The sequence below is a fragment of the Lepisosteus platostomus genome, chromosome 3, assembly GCF_059453375.1.
Source record: "Lepisosteus platostomus isolate fLepPlt1 chromosome 3, fLepPlt1.hap1, whole genome shotgun sequence".
Classification (NCBI taxonomy): Eukaryota; Metazoa; Chordata; class Actinopteri; order Semionotiformes; family Lepisosteidae; genus Lepisosteus; species Lepisosteus platostomus.
This window is the reverse complement of record NC_142613.1, coordinates 59,446,897-59,466,685: the sequence shown is the minus strand read 5'-3', so window position 1 is coordinate 59,466,685 and position 19,789 is coordinate 59,446,897. Positions and strand designations below refer to the sequence as shown.

General features: G+C 36.1%; 1 protein-coding gene across 3 annotated transcripts in view; it reads right to left on the bottom strand.

Moving 5' to 3' along the window:
• prox1a (prospero homeobox 1a) overlaps positions 1–2,735 on the bottom strand; it is a 45,537-nt gene extending 42,802 nt beyond the window's left edge. The window contains exon 1 of one of the 3 annotated variants that reach the window (XM_088626226.1): positions 2,526–2,735. The gene's annotated coding sequence lies outside the window, so the exon portion shown is untranslated. Of the gene's footprint in view, positions 1–2,287; positions 2,441–2,525 lie in introns of those variants that run through there. The other 2 variants (XM_088626228.1, XM_088626227.1) reach the window with 2 other exon arrangements.
• Positions 2,736–19,789: the final 17,054 nt, after the last annotated feature.

Genomic DNA, 19,789 nt, shown 5'->3' with positions numbered 1-19,789 from the left:
TAAATTTGTCTGAGTTGCAACTGACTACACGAGTTAAATAAGGGTGCATGCTAGTAAGAAACGCAAAGTCTTTTTAAGAAGCCTATGCTTGGCCATACCTCATGCCGCAGCACTATTTAATCGTGACAAAAGAAATGTAATTCCATGCTGATTGTTTTTTAGAATGTTATAAAAACGTTCAGCATGCAAATGGTGCGAATATTAAAGAATCTAGTTTTACCAAATCACTGAACATATGTTTAAAGAACAGCGGGAAAATGTCAAAACGTTACTTAGGCGAATTTGGCATAAGGTCATCTGATTCTGGAGATCCCTCCTGTTTACGCAATGTTGAATTTACGCTTAAATTCTTAACCGTATCTTTACAGTAGTTGTACAGCAAGAGTAAAATGTGATTCCATTCAGTCAGACAGCTGAGATATAATTAATAATTCTACCAGAAACAAATTACTGCGATTGAAAGTGAAGGCTTCGTAACTCGGAAAACATTAGGTCGTCAAAATAACGCAGCAACTAAGCAGTGTTTCAAGTATACCTTTCCTAAATTAACTGTGCAATTATACTTCATTCACAATCTAGGTCGCAAAACAAAATATATCGTCTTTTAATTAAAAAGCAGCTGATTCTATGCAATGTCTCTTCGAGTTAACAAATGAAATGCGCCCTTTGCATTCACTGGCTCTAGCACAGAACTCACATTATTACAGCAAAAAAATGTTTTTGCGATTTTTCAAATTGTTAACATACAGTAGGGCACAAAATACTTAACCTACATTTGGAAACTTGTTCACAACGCAGACACTATAATCACATTAATATACAAGGTTTTAAGGTGGTCTTTCTTAATGTGTTTAAATGTCATCGTCATTTAATGCGTAAAAGTTAGGCAGTGTCTTAATGTGTATATCCACATATTCAAAAATATAAATATATAGATATACGTGTGAACCTTGCGATGTTCTAACAGGAATAATAACTACTTCGAAAAAACAAACGTTCACTCGAACTTCTGCCTCCTGGTCTTCCTAGTGCAAATCACTGAACATGGGTCTATACTTTGTAAAAAAAAAAAAGACTTGGAAAGTCCAATAAACTTATAAACTTTGCTGAACAAGATTGTGTAGAACCGTCCCGCAGATTATAAACGTCACGGGTATATATCGGTGACTTGTAGTCAAGGCACTTTTAAGTTTCCTTAAACTGACAGCAACTTAAACGAACAATAGCTTTAACAATGGGCAAAGTCTTTGTTGCTATAAAGAAACTACTCGCACCTGTCTTTTCAGAGACGCACCGCACCTGTCTCCTATTGCCCATGCGCACTATTTAATTCCGAAAACGTTTCGAGAGAGAAAAAATCTCTCGTCTTAGAAGCTTCAAGAAAGGGTTGCTATTCTTTAGCGTGTCTCAAGACCTGTCGGGGAAGAAGCGCCTGATTAGAAAGGTGGTGCTTTTCAAAGTAACGGATACATTTTTGGTGGGTATCCTTAAAACACTATCAGAAAGTATACACGATCTGCCAATTACCCCCTTTTCACTTGGTGTCAAAAACAATACTCTTGAGAAGATGGGCAGTAACTACACTTATTCAAAGAACAAAGATAACATATCTTTTTAAGGGGGAAAGTGACGGCAAACGTTACAATGAACCCACTTGCAAGTAGTTTGCGTTTTATGTCACACATATAAAATAACACGAAGATGGAACGTTTATGAGTAGTTCAGGTTTTCTCAGGTATTTTCACCTCGTAAAAAAACTCACCCCATCAGAATTTACGACCGCAAAAAAAAAACTTCAAAAGGAAATTATATTGTAAGATAACTGGTTCCCCTTGTTTTAACGTTCAAAAATCGTAAAACTTTTTTTTTTACATCTAAAACCAAAGCAGTACAAAGGATGCGTACCCCAGGTCCCAGAAAGCAAAAATTACAAAAGTGAACACAACTGAATTTTCCACAAAAATTAAACTTCCAGAAAATAATGATTATTACTATCTCCTTAGAAAAAGAAAAAAAGGGGCAAGTAAGCATGCAAATATCAGGCAAATCCGTACCTACCCGGTGAGATGCGAAAGAAAAAAACCCTGCTATAAGACAAAGAGAACATATGCTAATACAAAAGACTTAAAGCTACACACAGATTCTAAAAAATAATTTGTAGACTTTATAAATATATTACGCAGTAAAATAAACACTTCTTATACCCCAAAACGGACAAGATCATATATTCGCATATAAAGTTCTTGGAAGTCAATACTAGTGGCAATAAAACAACATTACTACTTACTTTAAAAGGGAAAGAGAAGCACTTATCCGTCCGACGAACACAAACCCTTTCAAACGTCTTCAGATCATTTTTTTTTAAATGTAGAAATAATGAATAGCGCATCACTGTACTACTCCATTAATCACAAATTTAACAATTCATTTTTGCCAGCGAGTCCCCCCCCCCCTCCCTTACCACCGAGCCCTACCATTCCAAACTACAGAATGAACTGGAGCTATCTAAGGACAAGGTTACTTACTCAGCAGATGAGAGGAAATTGAGCTTCTTTGCTAGTGAAAGAGAGAATACAGAGGGCTGTTCGCCTGGTGATGAATATTGTAATTTCTCAGGGTAAGCAAGAGTGATGTGCGTGTGAGTGGAAAGAGCTCTTTTGCGCCGCTCTCCTTTCTGGACTGAAATTGTATTTCTCTCCGAGCCGAGCTGGGCAGAGCTGAAGCTCTCTCCCACCAACAAGATTCACTTTAAGACGCAGCTGAAGGAAACAGGAAGACGGCGCGTCATAATCATTGTGATGTAACATTTTCACCTACCAATAAGAACTAGCCGCTGGATTTAGAGGAATACAAAACAGTGAACTTCACCGAAAAAAAAGCCTTGGATACTATTAAAAGCAAAAGAAGGCTTCCAACACCTTCCCAGAAAATCTGCAAGTGAATTGGGAGACGTGTAAGGAAACTCGTAGATTTTCACATTTCTTCGTTAGAATGCTTTCATATTTATATAAATGTATATACATACATTGTATATATACTGTACTGTATATACTGTACGGTATAGATACTTAGAAAATGAAAGTAAAGAATGTCAAGGAGTTTGGTGCTACTTTTCACGTAATTTTACGAATACATACATTTACACATCATCCAAACGAAATATCGTCTTACCGTAGATATCTTTGAATCACACACAATTAATAAACAAATGCACACAGAAGCATTTTCTTTGTTTTCTTTTGTCATCTTAAGATGCGTGTAATGCCATCTGTAGATTTTTTTTCATGGTTTAACTTGCCCATTTATGCTGTTCAAGAGGTCTAGAAAGTCTGCAAAATGAAAGTTTGTGGAGATTCACTTATTTTCCTTCTTTGTCGGCAAATACTGTATGTATTAATTTGTACATAGCTGTACATAAGAATATGAATATTGAGACGTATTGTGAGTCAATGAAATGCTTACTTACTACAGATTGTTAGAAAGAAAACTAGAGTGATTCGTATGACACTTCCAAAAAGCCTTTATTTGGTAAATTGACTTTCTTTTTCTTTATGTCAATACGGTCATCCTGGACATTTTGTTCTTCGAATAGTATGAGGTCAGAAAAAATATCACATACCAACAAAATATTATCACAAAACACGTACATATTGTATTCAAATATCAAATCATCAGGGAAATGCGTTTTCAGGGCCTAAAGCAAACTCTTTACTCACGTGGATATGCCTGGTATTTTCTCTTAAACGCAAATTATTTCTAAACTTAATGTATAGAAAGTTCATGGGGTAGGAGTAGGTTTTTTACGTCATCGCATGTTGGTGTCATTGGAAGCTTTTTTCAAACTCACTGATCTGCCTGTTCCTAAAAAATAATTATTCCTACAGTAGCCGATGAGGAATAACTGATTTAACTGAATTGATATTAAAAAATTGTTTTGGGTGTTACGGAAAAAAGAAATTAAACAATATCAATGTGGCTATTCAAAAGCTCCGATACTCAGTGTCAGATAGTTAAAGATCTGAACTTAATGAAGAAAACTTGCAGGAAGTCCTTTTATTCTAATACTGAAGCTTCCACTTACCAACATAATCATCATCATCGCAGCAGTAGTAACTGAATAATTGTAAATGTTAAATACACAAAAAAACTAAATTAAAAGGCCTACTTTGTTGTCTTTCTTCCTCTTATATTGAAGAGAAATACATAAAAACGATAATTATACGCTCTATTAAACACTAAAATAAATACACCAGAATGTTTAAAAAACCAACGTCGCCTCGATATGATGTGGTTAAATATTTGGACTGTAAATATACTTCATATATGTGCAAGTATTTAATTCCATAAAAATGATTATTTTTTCTTTCCTTCTTACGATTACAGTTTTAAAATAAGACCAACCGTTGTATCTTTCAAGGGGCAATTATACAAGTAAGGATTTTCTAAAGTCTGTCAGCAGTCTTATCTTCAACTTTGCTTCTTTGTGATTTAATTGAAAGGTATATCAGAACAAATGTAAACCATATTCTTAATACTTCAGTATAATTTTTTTTTTTACTGTGGAGGAATTTACTGTAATGGTTGCACCGTCTGTAGTTCTTGTACTCGTTCTTTAAACATGTCGTTTTAACAACATGCTGTACAGTACTCCCTGAATAGGAGAGAAGCGTTGCATTTATCTGTGCTTCTGAAATATTCACAACTTAGTTTATTAGTGCTTTATTTAGAAAATGTCTGTTTCATCCTTACAACGTACCAATAGGAGTTATCTGAAATGTTCTATATTGGATTAATGCGTTAATGTTTGTGAGACAAAAACCTGTAGTTAAATAATAACACCAATACCATAAATATATGCTTGAGGGCATAAGATCATCTTCTGAATACGAACATCTCTCCAAAGAGTATTTACCTTAAGACGCAAGATAGTTCTTTATTCCTATACTTTTGTATCGATGTTATATTTAATAGACCTTAAACATATTGAAAACAATAGCGTATAGAAAAAAAGGTTTATATGTATTATTCTCGAATAAACGTGAAAGCGAAGTAAACAATCTGTATGCTACCTGTATCTTGCGTTGTTGAATAAGATTCAATTTAATAAATCACCCTACATTTGGCTATACAGTATGTTAATTTTAACGCACTTCTCTCCCCTTAAAGTAGCATTTTGGAAATATAATGGTTGGAAACGTTGTTTAAAATGTAAATATACACACTACATTATTGGGCAATTAACTAATTGAACAAGAAGTAAACGTAATACTTCAGGTTATCGGGGAAAGATGAGCGACACAACTCTAGCTTCCACAGTATGTCTTTATTTTGAATATCTTGTTTTTTTAGTCTTCTGTTTTTTTTTACTATGCTGGTTTATTAAAACTGGTCTGAAAACATCTCCTGGATATGGATGTTTATTTTGTTAATGTCTTCATCAAGGTTGGTCCTTTTGTCTGAGGTGCGAAGTAGCGGTCTGTAACGGCTGTATGCAATGTGTTTCTACTGTGCCTCTTGTGGGTTATCGGATAATTAAAACGTTTTAGGACAGTCGGCAATGTCTTAATATGAAATGATTCGCTGTTCTTTAAGATCTCAGTTCACCTAAAATCTGTGAAGTTGAAATGGGGATGCAACAGTTTGCGGCCTAATAGTCTGTGGGGTTCTGGTGGTACATATCTCCTCTTTGTACAATGCCCCTGCAGTACTTGGCCAGACTGTGTCAAACACTGTGACACACAACGCAGTGCAGAACAGAGTTGGAGCTTTTTTGCCTATCGCTTGTACGCCGACAAAATCACTTCATCCTTGCACTGACACCACGGAGGTGATTACAATGACTATAAATACAAGAGCAAGCACCTCGGCTTTAGGGCTAAGTACAACAAAGTTTGCATGCCGTCAATTTTATTTTGATGTCTTCTCTTTTTTCTTAGCGGTGGTTATCAAGGAAGGGGAGGGGGGTTCATTCAGAGGTCTTTAAAATATTAACTCCATGACAACAAGTGCGTTAGCCTTCCTGCATTTCTTATTTATGTGTATTTTACACTTTCCAAGATGCGGGGCTGACGAATACATTTAATAATAATCGACGTTTAAAATAATATATAGCAGCCTATTTTAGAATACTTTCATATTTAAAAATATTTTGACAAAGATGATTTTAGTTATTTGGATTTAAAATAAGATCTGTAAGTACTTATTCCAAAGTCAAAGGCTTGAGATCGGTAAACTATTGTTTTATTTGTAGCATCTTCAATAGAAATATCTTTCATAATAGCAAATAATGCTGTGAATCCCTCCCCATAACTCTAAGGATAACGGTGGGCTAATCTGAAGACTGAGAGAACCGCAGCTTCAGTTTCACTAATGTGTCAGTTCGCCATAGGAAATATACTGTATGCAGCTTGTTACCAGTAAAATGAAAACAGTGTTCTTCCTTTTCTTTTGTCTTATTATCTGATTTCAAAGTTCCTCAATATTCTTGCTTCCTTTAGCCCCGTGCGTTATTTCTCAGTTCCTCGTGTAATTGTACTTATTTTATGATATGGTGTTCTTCCCTCCTAACAGTCACAATTTGTATTCCCTTCTTTTTTTTTCCAACAAACAGAGCGCTTTCGTCTTTTTCTTCTCCAGTTGAGGCTCCAACTGCTGGCCTGGGCGATTGACTTTGAACATTCTTAATGACAGTCTTATTTTTTTTCCTATTTCTTTCAGCGAACTGTAGATACTGCCAAAAAGGAAAGGCGAGTCATTCAGGCAGTTTCCATGTCGCAAGCAAGTGTTTTTGAGGATGAATAAATTGCTAGGAAGTCAGAACTTCGGTGTCAGGAATTTCTTTTCCAAAACAGGTGTTCCAACTTATTTTGAAACGTGAGCAGTAATCCTGCATCACCCCCAAAGGCGTGATTGGTGCGCAGGCTAAATGGAAAAACACATTACAACATTAAAGGAATATTGTTTAGAAAAGGAAGACGCTGCTGAGGTGTAGAGGAAGCCTGTTTATTAACACTGGACACCTCTAATCTCAGAGTATTCCAGATGGATCACCCTTCAATAATTCATGCTCTATTTTTTGTCAATAGGCTTGTGCGGTATCACCACCTTGATGTTAATTGCTGATAAAGAGGGCAATGCTTCTGAAGAGGCACACTTTCCTACAGTATGTGCATCTGTATAAAACTGAAATACAAGATGATGGCAAAGTCAGCACACTGTTTCAGTAACAGTCCTATTCATGTGCAGAATACACAAAACAAAAGCACTAATAATGGACGAATAATCAATAATAATGCAAAGAAATGAAAAATAAACTGCTGATCTTAAAAAGATTTTAAGTTTTAAAAAGGTCTCTTGTAATAAAAACAGCAAAGATACTCCATTACTTTTTTTTACCAATATAACCCCGAAATGCAGTTATACTGTAGGGTCATATGACACCAAAAATCCGTGTTGTAGAATTCCGGTATTTTCTGAAATGAAATGATTATGTTTTTAAACAAACTTGCTGAGCTACTGGTGTCGGCGTGAGCTGAAGTGCCCAGCAAAGCCCCTTTCATCTGTCAGATCAGTTAGTGTTTACAAGATTAAACACTGACGGTGGATTCCTATTCCCGGTGGCTCAATGTCCTGGTGGATGTTAACAGGCAAAACATTAATTTATTCACCATTACTAAGTGTTAAGATTTTAAAGGAGAGAAAAATATGTTGTTTTTGCAATCACAAAGTAACTTGACGATAGGAAATCAATCAATTTGTATACTGCCTTGTATTGAAGTATGATTACTTGTAGCGTGCGTATACAGTTCAGCAGATACATTTCTGTAAATAAATACTGTTTTAATTGCCAGGAGTTTCAAAAAGTAGAACTCAACTTATGCATAGATAATGCATTGAAGAACAATTTGAAGCTTATCAACTAGATGTTATTTCTGATGCATATGGTCTAGCCTGCACGTGAAGCATAAGAATAGTTACATGAGGAGACTATTACATTCATTGTCTAATACATAAAGCAATGATTATCATAACAAGAAAACATTTCCACTTTATGTCCTTGTGTAATAATCTGTATCCGTAATGAAAATACTTCCTAAAATTCTAGTACAAGCCACTATCTTTGCCGACTGTCTTTTTAAAACGCAGCTTCTTGTATTCAAGAGAAAATTAAATTTCATAACCAAATTATGAAAGTCAGACTTTCCTAAAGCAGTCTGTTCACGTTTGTATTTTAGAATTGATTGATTTTAGAAAGACAGACATTATTTTAGAGAAATCTCTCAAATTAAGGAGATCGTTTTGCTAATTTTCAAAACCGTGCTAATCAAAAGCAACCGGTCACTACTTACAGAAATGATGAACTTCTGCCCACAGAGGAATTCACGCCTGCGGTGCCTAAGCACGTGGCCTGTCAGTGTTACTCTTCAGTACCGAAATGGGCAGCATTATACAATCTCCTTCATCCTCCCATCATCTTGGACCGCACTGTGACTGCGTGTTCATGATATTTATTGTTAGTGCAAATACCCCCTTGACTGTTCTCAAATGTGTGTGGTGTTTTGCCATATAAGGTTTAATTTTTCGAGAAATGAACCGTGACAGGAAGGGAATATAATATCTTCAGGAATAACTGACTAAAATTTTAAAATTTGTCTAAATACCATTATACCGTTATACCATTGATTACAGAAAATGAAAGTTTCGTACGAAGCCCATCGCAAAAAAACATTTTTTCACCCCCAGAGCACTTGGTTTTATACAGCAGCACTTACTGGGGAGCAAGAGTGCGGTGTAGCCAACAAGTTTAAACTTTCTTTGTCCACATCACGAATTTAACGCAAAACATCCTACACCATGTGCAGTAGTTCAGCGGACTACAGTATGTAGCCAAGATGCTGGTCTCTTAACGCGCGTTAGAAGGGTTTTCTATCATTATACAACGTAGTTCAGTTTTACACAGCCATTCTGATTTTGTCAACATTGGCTTCGAGTAATTATCTTTTTAAAGCAGAAATGCAAGAATTTTGTAACTAATGATAATGATAACTTGCTAATATACATTTCTCATAAAGAAACTATAAATTTTATCATGGCCATCATTTCTACCACAACTTCTAGGGAAAACGGGACTACTTGTAACAGCAGAAGCTGTTACTGTATATACTGTAGATATCCATTACTTCAAAACGGTCGTAGACACTGATGGCCCAGATTTAAAAAATATGTGGTCTCTTAAGGTTTATTTCACGTACAGGAGATTTATAATAAACGTCCTTTATTAATGTATTACAAACGCAGGCTTCAGAATAGTTCAAATATTTTGTTGTAAACCGTTGATATAAATTTCTTCAATACTGTATCTTTAAACTGATAACACGGCAAGAAAACACACAATAGTACGGACTGGAAAAGTTAGGGTGTTGTCTGCATTACCCGCAGTTCCTTACAGACACAACTTCTTTCATTCCGAGTGGCACTGAGCACCGTTACCGCTCGACAGATCCAGAAACCCCTGTCTGAAAACTCCACTATGGGACAAGAAATAATTATTAAATCTAAAAAAATACACATCTTGATATCTGTGTACAAATACAAAGCAAGAACCTACAGTAGCTGTTACTGTAGTCAGTCCCTCATTTAACCGAAGGCAGACGTCGCCCGATATTATCGGAATTCTACCTTCATAAACTACTGTATGTCACATGTATAGGATTTACATGAGATTTTAACGTAAACCTTCAAATGGTTACATATTCAGAAAAGTCTAAGAACTCTTCTGAAATTAAAAACAACTTCAGTCAATGGCAAAAACAATTCTCGCCAAGTTTGTAAAAAAAACTAAAACTGCTGCAGTTAATGTTAAAAAGGTTTTCAGTGAAATAACTTGGCTACCCTGATGGAGTTTATTGCAAAGCTATCTTTTGGTTTTTTCTATAGGAAGAATTTGAAGGCTAACACGTTTAGTATTGTTGTTATTTTTTAACGTACCAATATTGCAGAGTGTAGCTATGGATTGGTGATATATAAATGTTATTATAGGCTAACAGCTTTATGAACATTTTACATTGAATATCAATGATTAACATTTATTTGTTATGACACAGTTGCGATTTTGTGGTTTCATTTTTAGTCATTCTAAAACAAGACAATCTTGTTTTGGAAACAAAACTCTTTAATGAGACAATCTCATCATTTTAGATGAGGCTAACATAATTCTGGTACTTTAACAAACTTAAACTTTAACAAACCCATAAAACACCCAGGTAAACTGTCCTTCTGATATTTCCCTGAAAATACAGTACACTTTTCTTGCATCAGAAAATGTTTCTATGCAGATCATATTACGGGCAGGTAGTCCATAATGGAATATTTTATTACTATCAATCTTCATGCCCCTGTATTTAATTTATTTTTTGCTGTGTATTCTGTGATTTGGACAGGATGGCAGTGTGTGGTGGTTAGCATTGCAGCTTCACAGATCTTAGTGGGTGTGATTCTGAACCTGGGACACCTCTGTCTCTGTGGAGTTTGCATGTTCACCTCATGATACGCCAGCAGCCATGTCACCCTGCAACTCACAACTGGCAACCCACTGAAGCTAAGCAGGTGTGAGCCTGGTCAGTACCTGGATGGGAGACCTCCTGCGAAAAACTAAGGTTGCTGCTGGAAGAGGTGTTAGTAGAGCCAGCAGGGGGTGCTCACCCTGCGGTCCATGTGGGTCCTAATGCCCCAGTATAGTGACGGGGACACTACAGTATACTGTAAACAGGCGCCGTCCTTCGGATGAGACATAAAACCGAGGTCCTGACTCTCTGTGGTCATTAAAAATCCCAGGGCGTTTCTCGAAAAAAGTAGGGGTGTAACCCCGGCGTCCTGGCCAAATTTCCCATTGGCCATTACCAATGGCCTCCTAATAATCCCCCTCTATGAACTAGCTACATTACTCTGCTCTCCTCCCCACTGATAGCTGATGTGTGGTGAGCGTTCTGGCGCACTATGGCTGCCGTTGCATCATCCAGGTGGATGCTGCACAATGGTGGTGGTGGAGGGGAGTCACCATTACCTGTAAAGCGCTTTGAGTGGAGTGTCCAGAAAAGAGCTATATAAGTGTAAGCAATTACTATTATTATTATGTCCAGATGGATTTCTGTAGGGCGCTTCAGTTTCCTCTCGCAGTTCAAAGGCATGCACTTAAGGTTAACTGGTGTTCTAAAACTGACCTCTGCCTCTGTTTGTGGGCTCTGCAAGAGTCATCTTGTGAAGGTTGTATCCTGTCTTGCTCCTGTGGTCTGCCAGGTGAGTGTCTGGCTCACCACAGATCTGGATTGAACAAAGCTGTAATTGAAAATGGATGGATCCTAATATGTGTGCTGTCCGATTTACTAATTGTTCTGATTAGGTCACCATTTGCAATGTTAAATCACTTCCAGCAAAAAAAGTGTTCTCAAAACTGGTTACAAGGACTTGGGCTAACAGACAAAGCATGGTCGATTTGAATCTGTGAAGTGCTGTGTCTGCTGCCTGCTGTCTAAATTAGCACAATGTCTGATTTACTGTATGTTTTCTAGGGCAATAAAAACAGAACAAGAAGCCAAGAGCATTAGATTTGTTGATGATCATTTTCAGGTAGATTTTTATTGCACATACTGTAGCTAGAACTAATATAAATTTCACTTTATTTCTAGAATATTTAAAGCAGTACTCACCAAGAGTCCATAAAGGGCTATTTTTAACAATAAACTTTGATACAAAAATAATTTGTCTTGTAGGCTAGATAGGCCTAGGTTCAAACAAGAATGGGTTCATGAATTGCTTCAAACATCTGTACTTATACTTCTAACATTGCATTTCTTTATCACAATGCCTAGGGATGTGACATTAGGAAGGTTACAGATATCTTCAGATTTCAGTATAAAAACTCAAAAATTGATGTTTTGTAGCAGGCCTGGTAATATCACTGCTGCTTAAGGTTATGCAGCAGCCCAAGCTGGACCGACTATTCTCATTAAACACTTCAGGCTACACAGCAGTGCATGTCTGCATTTGCTGTTAAGTCTACAACACAGATACACTAGGCTTCACCATATGAGTTCTTCTCTTTAGCTTTGACATCTTTGCAAGAGGTTACATATTTAACTTTTAATTGAAATTGACGGATTTGGTTTTTGGAATTCTTAGCTAGCAAAGAAGAATAATGGGAACATATATCAGAAAATTGCACACAGTGTAAGAAACAAAGGCGATGGAGAAACAGAAAAAAATAGGGGAAACATCCTCCATCCTAATTTCAAATAAAATAAAGTCTTTCATAAAATATTAATCAGTCTTCCAACTGTCACTAGACACAGGGGTAATATCCATTGGCTAAAAAGCTGCTCAAGTATCACCCAGCCATAAACAGGGTGACAAAACTGAACAAAGTAATTAAACCAATAAATGTTACTTCTATCACATGTATGGTGATAGAAAGGATAATTAGAAATAAAATAGAGGATTCTACGTCATAATCAAAAAAGAATAAGTAAAGGTACATATTGCTTAACTAATTTGTTAAAGTTATTTGAACAAGCAACATGAGTAATGGATATTAACAAAAATATGACAGATTACTATGATTGATTTTATGATTTTCAAAGAACCTCTGATAAAGTTCCTTATGTAAGATCAAATCTAAAATTGCAGATGGTAGGCAAGATAATGCTTGCAGTTGGATTAATAATTACTAAATGGATTTGAAACAGAGGGTATATACAGTATAAGGGGGACTTCTCAGATGGACGTGATGTAATTAGTAAAGTACCACAGGGATCCGAAACAGGACCACTGCTCTTCTTCATTTATATCAATGATTTGGATTCTGACATGTTTGATAAGCTAATGTAATATGTGGTGTTATACAAAAACCTATGGATTAGCAAACACTGAGGAAGCTGCAAAGGAAACAAAATAATTTACCAATGTGTTACTTAGCAAACACCATTAAAATGTGACATTTTATGTAAACAACTTCAGGGTGTTACATTCAGTTAGTAGAAATCTAAACTATAGATTTAATACAGGAAACACTGATTTAAAAGAAGCTATTCATGAACAAGGTGTTTAGGTGCTTACATGGATAAATCATTTCAATTTTCAGATAATGTGTGAGAGCAATAAAATGATAAAAAGAATTAGAATCCTAATCTTGAACAGAGAAGAGCACCGTATGAGCAGATTGGATTCAAGTATTCAAAATCATCAAAGGCATAGACAAAATAACCACAATGGACTTTTCCCCAAATCCTCAGTGTAGCAAGAAGGTATACAGCAACATTGTCAAATATGATAATCTAGTTTTCAAGAAATGGATAGAGAAGATCAAATAGCTACTAGCAAATGAACAACTAGATGGGCCGAACGGCCTTCTCTCATTTATCTCTTTGTTAATGTTCTTATGTACATTACTAACATTTAAATCAAACGGAGATGTTTATTTTAGATAATACAATAAAAGCAACTCTGACCCTGGTAGCCACTCATGGACACCTCCAACTTCATAGCTACACAGTTCCACTCCCCAGACAGCAAAGAATCCCACTATGCCAAAAGGCTGGGCCTCCTGCCTACGGGATAATTCAGCACAGTCCAGGTTCCAAGGTGGTGATGTCACCTTCTGTAACGAGCTCAGTGCCAGATGTGCCCTGTTATATTAGCTATCTTCCACCTTCTCTGTAGGTTGTCTGAAATGGGAACAGAGGATGTTAAAATTTTTCTTTAGGAGACAGAATTTTAAACATCCATGAAACACTTTTCCCTGCTATTAAATGCCAGTTTTTGACCAAAGAATCTTTCTGGGTATAGATTATGGAAACTGTGGTAACTGCACAAAGTGCATAAAGCTGTCACGTAAAGATATAACATGACTTAATGAGCAATTTTATTTGCAACAGTTATAATAAAAAAGCATATAGTTATGTAAAAAGTAATTGGAGCCAATATGGAGGCCTGTTATGGCAATAGGATACTGTGATGCCACACAGGGTGGCACTCATTAATGGGTGTTAATTCAGGCAAGCCTATGCTGACACTTTGCTTGTGGTGTCCTAGGCTAAGAGACTTGTACTCACAGTCCTTGTATTTCTCTCAAGCTTTGATCGTATGTTCTATGACCTCCTCTGATGTCACACTCAATATTCTAACTAAACACCACTGAGCCCTTTGGTCGCAGTATCCCGGCCTCAGTGAACCATACACCTCTAGCTCTTACACACCGATTTGTTTCAGATAGTAGCAGTGGAATGTCATCACCCAGTTGTTCTCATTTGGCTGCAAAAGTTCTATTACCTTCTTTACCTTACTATTGACCCAGTTGAGTATAGCCTGCTTATTCATAACACAAACTGGTACGCTCACCAAATACAGTAGATCAACAGCATAGTCTTTCTGCTGCACACAGACAAACACACGCCTCCTCATCCCTAGCTATGGACTGGCCAGTCACTATGTCACTGCCATGTCTCTGCATGAGTGAGGCTGACACACCAACACACACCGGTACAGTACGTCACTTCCTCTGGTTTGGCCAGATCTTTTCCCTCTCTTTGCATGTGCTAGATGAACTATTAACAACTCAAACATATAACTGGGGAAACATGCTCTTGCTTCCTCCCTGTCCAGAATCCAGATTAGACTGATTGCCTCTTTCACTTGGGAAGTAAGTTGTTTGCATTTGTAATGCTGCCTACAGCTGAAGCTTATTGAATTATATACTTCCTACTGCTGTGGTCAATTAAAAGACACACACCTCTCAGGAAGTTGCACCCCTCTCCATTCTTGATTACTATACTAAGCAATACTAATTTACTGAAAGTTCTTAGAAAAAAACAGCAGTAATGGATACAAACAAAGCATATGTCATGGCATAGTTTTTGAGAAAAACATTAATACAAACTTTAAATTATATCGTATAACTTATATTACGTCAGATTCACCCTGCACTATTATGAAACTGTGTTCCTTATCCATCAATATGTTTGTGATTTTTTCAACTGAATAACATTGTTCATTCGCGTAAAATGAATGCACTGGAAACAAGGGCAATAATGATCCAAATATTACGAAGCCATATATCTGTATTGGTGTATAATAATGGTGTATAATAAGTATAATAAACATTTAAACTTTTTATTATACTTTAGTTGATGAAAATACATGTTAAATGATATGTGTTTCTCTTTACGTAAATAGCTGTGTTTTAAGTTTGGAGTGTTTTTGTGTGTTCAAGATTGAGCCACCATGATTACTTGTTGAGTCTACCTAGATAAAACCATTGTGTCAGTGGAAAATAAGTAATTTTCTTTACAACTGTCTCATCTCAAAATTACTTTCAAATCCAAACAAATTCAATGAAAAAAGCAGAAAAACTCTATATTCTTTTTTATGATCATATCAAGATCAGGAATTTAGAATGTGGTCAACTCGGAGTTTACATGTGTATGATCTGACTATAACACCCTGTGACAATCTAATAGAAATAATTTCTGCAAAAATTAATTTAATTTTAATTGTTCTGGCTTCCATCAAAAAAATAAATCTGCCTAGATCCCCTTGGCATGAAGCCTGAGCAGACGTTTCTTTTGACAAAGGGGTTTCCAGAGCAGCATCATCAGTAAAGCTAAGCTGTTGGACATGTTCTAGAAAAGCCATCCTGGTTTCTAGTTTAGTAATTTTACAAAGAGGGGATTTATGCAGTTTTGAGGCACAGTACAATTCTATTTAAAAAAAAAAAACACATTTAAAAATATGAAGCTTCTCCGAAACATTTTGTTTTGTTATAACCTGGTTATTAAACAAACGAGGAGGACAACTGAGAATTTATCAGTGCAAATACGCAGACATTGACATGGTGATGTAAAAGCAGCTTCAGTGGAATCTTATGATAATCGTCAATTCTGAAGTATTACAGTATTTAAGGGGAAAAAAAGAATATAATTTGTCTAAGTCATTAAAAAGTTACTTTGCTGCTTGTTGTTACTACCTATTATACAGCAAGATGCAGAACAGGGTTCTGTGGGAGAGAGAATTCTGACATGAATCAAAATAGAGGAGACAGAGAAACAATCTTAGAAAGTAGCAGAAAAGCTGATGGCTGTTCGAGAGAGAGTGTGAGAGAGTGAGAGAACAGTTTTTGGGACTATGGAAAACTACCCATACATATTGTTGACTAAATACTGTGGTTTCTTTTTAGAAAAGATGGGATAATATCCTTGTATCAGTTAAATACTAACTTCCAAATGGGCTGGACGGTCTGAGTGGTCTGAGTGTGACAGTTTTTCTGTTCTCATTTTTCTATTTTCTTTGTCTCTTCCATGTCAGATCTATCATGAGTACAAATCAACAATCCAAAAAGGGGGATAACAATAACAAGCAAAAGGTGGAGGCTGGCAACAGCAATGCTAATTGATCAAAAAGTGATTTGATCTAGTTTCAAGAAACGTTTACCACAAACATTTCATGTCAGAATGTTACAACATAATGGTTTCAATGCCTCCAACAGAAATGCTGATTTCTTTTTTAACTTCTACAGCCTTGTTCCAGTTATCAGACAGGATTAGTTCTGATGGTTCCCACAGCAGACATTGTTTCCAGACTTGCTGTGTCTCTGGAGCTTCTCATACGTGGGGTCATATTCTAGTGATTTCTTGCCGTGTTTAAACTATGAGTGCCACGTCATTGTGGAACAATGAGGGGAAGAACACCCTAATAAAAACATGGATTTTCCACGGAGTACAAGGAGTTCCTTTTAGTGCTTTGTTCCTTGCATAAAAAAATGTTGACCGTATATTTTAAATAACATGTATGTGAGTTTCAGAACTTCTGGAATACCTGTCATATACAGGTACTGTATGTCACTGGATCCCCAGAGATGAAGACTTTAAATTTGTATATAAGGTAAAAATAATTATGAAAATATCCTACTAATGACATACTTTTGTACAGTGGAAGAGAAACAATGTGAGGTACTGTATATGCTTAAATACAAATCAAAAGATATTTTTTGATTAGCCAAACTGGCACATGAAACATACTGTAGATATTTCAGATCAGTAATGCAATCAGAGTACAGATTCCCTGAGTACCTGTCTGACTGATTTAGACAACTCTGTTACAAAAGAGTCCAAAATCTAATTAAAGAGATTTCACCTCCAGTAGCATATCACCCTTTCTTACAAAAGCTCTAATCTACCAAAAGGATTTTCGCTCATTTTTGCCATCAGCATCAATTCATACACTATAGTTATCACTTTTCTTTTAAATTCCTTCTGCCATAGTGATCTTCACCAGATTTTATACACTCTGACACTATGACATTTTAGCTACATGCAAAAAAGATGCTAAAGGTTTGGTTGTCAAATGATACAAGAAAGTTAACAAAATGAATCATGTGTCTGAACTACTTCCTATGAGGAAAAAAAATAAATCATCTACAAAAAAATACCAAAGAAGCTGAATATCTACATTAAAAGATAACACAAGTAATAAGGTTGTGACATGCCTTAATTACATGACTAATATTAACAAAATATGTAAGAACATCACACTATTTTATGACAAGAAAAGGCCATTCAGTCCATCAGAGCTTGCCATTTTCATATACCCTAAGTGATTCTATCACAGCATGATGCTTAATTTTGAAAGATAGTAGACTATTATGCAAGGAGCATGAAAAGGCGTACCTACACTGTAAGAACAAGGGCAGCTTATGGAGACATTAAGATTCAATGTACTGTGTTTTTAACACATTAGCAGTTGGAAGCTAAAAGCAGTAATGCTTGAGAAGGGTCTTGAAGGTCTTCAGGTAAATGTAGCTCTCACACAAAGGAGGTACTGGTTAGGGGGTCCTTCATACAGTACATAAAAATGAGGCTTATAGGCCAATATAGAACTAAATTCTAAAAGCACATTGTGTCAGAGTACTAAATCAAGAGAATGCTGGTGAAACACAGTTTAAGATGATGTTTTTCTTCTTCTGTTTATCATATCACATATCGATTTTAGACAGAAAAGCACAAAAACAGACCTGCTTGTCTGTATAGTTATAAATATATAAATAACTATAAAACTTCATAAACTAGTTGTCCGTTTTATGTTTTCAACTATGATGAACTAGTGGAGGGTGGTAATATTGCCTAAATTTAATGTTGCCTATAATTATCTTTAAAACATAAACCCTCGATTATATGGAGTGATACTCATGCCAGCAGTGTGCCCTTGTAAATAAGTACACCAAGGGTGTCCTTTGCAACATTAGAAGCCCAGCTCTGGTGGAGCAGAAGTTGTCATCTGCTGCCATGTAAAACTTATCTCTTTAATGACTGCATTAAGAGCTACCTGACTTGCTTTCTTGGTCCTGCATCTTGGAGAAAAATATAAAAGTTCATTATTATAGCCTGATAATGTGCCTGGTATTTAACATTAGGCTTTAGTTTTCATAGTGTAATATTGTCCAGTAAGCAGCCAGGGATTTAAAATTGATTCTAAGGAACATCTTGGGTTCTAATTTTGATATCTTCCCTCAAGCTAGCTGTATAACGTGTTCCTAATTAAATTAGGTTCAAAGCCTTATTAAAAGAGAATCTGAAATACATATGGATACCTGACAAGAATAGTTCAATAGCCAACTGTCAAGGTTGAATAGAATGAAGGGAGGGGAGAGGGGATGGCCAAGTATAATAATAATCACATTATGTAACTGTGGTTCAGTGATCTCCAGATAATGCATCCATCCATCCATCCATCCATCTTTATCAGTTAGCCTCTTATTCTACTGATGGTCCAAGCAAGTGGGAGTCTATGACTGTTCTCCCCCTGGGTCAGCAGTCCATCACAGGGCAGTGGCAAAAGGGACATTTTGCATTCAGTATAGCCAATCAAACCAATTACCCAGCAAAAACCCACATGAACATGAGAAAAACGTATAAAATCCACACCGACAGATGCCTGTGTCTGGAATCAAACTCTGGAGCTTTTAGGCAGCTGTGCTAAGTATTATGCCAGAATGCTGTCCATCTTCAGAATTCAGTATTTTGTATATTAACTTATTATAGTGAGACCAATACCACTAACAGTGTGTAAATATATCAGATACTAAGTTTATATTCAAATCTTTTTTCTATGGGTTATTAAATGGCTGAAGAAACCTTTTGTCTTTTTATTTTTGACTGTTATCTATACAGTCACACAAAACGAACTTCATCTGTTATGTATATTGAGAATGGAATATATTACAGGCCATTTGGAGCAAATTCATGACATTTAATTTGTTTAGTTGATAGTACCTAAACTCAAATGTTCTCTTCCCACCATTTCCAGAAAGACATGGAGTTGCTGGCTTTATCACCTCATCTACATAATTAACTCCACACTCTTTCAACCCCTTGGTGTGTAGAACATTCTCTGTTATCAGTTTTGAACGATTTCACCCATCTATCTTCTGTACATGAAAGTACATGAAAAAGACTAAAAAAAAAGAGTAAAAAGATTAAGTTATTTTAGCCAGTCAGTGAAAGACATTGCTTTGAACTCATAAACGAAATCTGGACCTCTGGATTTATTCCATGAAAGCTATACTTTTTTGAAAATCCTTAGCATCTTCTACAATTTTTGCTAATCTCTCCAATTTGGTTTTATCTGCCATTTTGATGAATATGTACACAAAACCAGAATTTCAATTATTAATATAAATTAGGAAGGGCAGTGGTCCTGATACAAATCCCTGTGGTACACCTCAAATTACACCGCCCTAATTGAA